Source organism: Microtus ochrogaster, unplaced genomic scaffold (assembly GCF_000317375.1).
Source record: "Microtus ochrogaster isolate Prairie Vole_2 unplaced genomic scaffold, MicOch1.0 UNK15, whole genome shotgun sequence".
Taxonomy (NCBI): domain Eukaryota; kingdom Metazoa; phylum Chordata; class Mammalia; order Rodentia; family Cricetidae; genus Microtus; species Microtus ochrogaster.
The window spans coordinates 5,929,375-5,930,822 of record NW_004949113.1 but is presented as its reverse complement, the minus strand read 5'-3'; positions in this window follow the sequence as shown (position 1 = coordinate 5,930,822).

The following is a 1,448-nucleotide window of genomic DNA, read 5'->3' as shown; positions in this document are numbered from 1 at the left end:
CTATCTATCTATCTATATCTATCTATCTATCTATCTATCTATCTATCTATCTATCTATCTATCTATCTATCATCTATCTATCTATCTATCTATCCCCTCTATCCATCCATCTATCTATCTATCTATCTATCTATCTATCTATCTATCTATCTATCATCTGTCTCATCTATCTATCTATTATCTATGTATCTATCTATGTATGTATCTATGTTTTTATCTATGTATGTATGTATGTATGTATGTATGTATGTATGTATGTATGTATCTATCTATCTATCTATCTATCATGTATGTATGTATCTATCTATCATGTATGTATGTATGTATGTATCTATCTATCTATCTATCTATCTATCTATCTATCTATCCCCTCTATCTATCCATCCATGCATCCATCCATGCATCCATGCATCCATCCATGCATCCATCCATCCATCCATGCATCCATCCATGCATCCATCCATGCATCCATCCATCTGTCTGTCCGTCCGTCCGTCCGTCCGTCCGTCTGTCTGTCTGTCTATCTATCTAGTGTGTGTATGTGTGTGTGTTATGTATACCCACTTACATGGGAGGATACATGCCCACGTATGCCCATCACTCTCTGCCTTATTTCCTTGAGACAAGATCTCTCACTGAACTTAGGCTAGCAGCCAGCTAAGTCCCAGTGGCCCTCCTGTCTATGTCCCCAACCCCAGCATTGGGGCTGCAGGCCTAGACAGGACCACATCTGGGTTTTATGTGATTCAGCGTCAGGTCCTCCCTCATGATTGCACAATAAGCCATTTGACCACTGGTCATCTTCCTGGCCCATCTTTTTTTTTCTTTAACACACTTTGGTTGTATGCATTGGACTTAAATCTTGGCTCATCCCCTTAACCTCCATATGGTTGTGTAAGAGTCCCTTAAAGGCTTGTGACTTGTCTTTCCATCTCTGCAGTGTACGGTGCCCATTTCCCAGTGTCAGTGAAAAAATAGAAATCATAGCATATTCACGGTACTCAGAGGAGAGCTGCACTGAGGAGCGTCCCACCAGCACTGGTGTGGTGGTCGCGTTATCATTGCCAAATGTCCAACTCAGAGAAGCATTTGAATTCTTACTCCTGAAGGAAGATCCGATGGGGACGTGAAAGGAAAGTCACCATGCCAAGGACAAGAGAAGAATCCAGGTGAGATGGAGAGATGATGATGGTTCATGGTGTGAAGGTCTTTGAGCTTTTCTCAGCGGGAAGGGAGACAAGAGGCAAGATGGCATTACCATCTCGGTAATGGAGACTCAGAGCTGGTGCAAGCAACACAGCCGGAATCCTATAAGCATTGGGTGCCTTTCTCCCTCTATCCTTGCTGCATCTTTCTCTGAAGCTGTGATGCAGGATCACCGTGTGTGTGTGTGTGTGTGTGTGTGTGTGTGTGTGTGTGTGTGTGCAGTCTGTGTGGAACAGATGAAA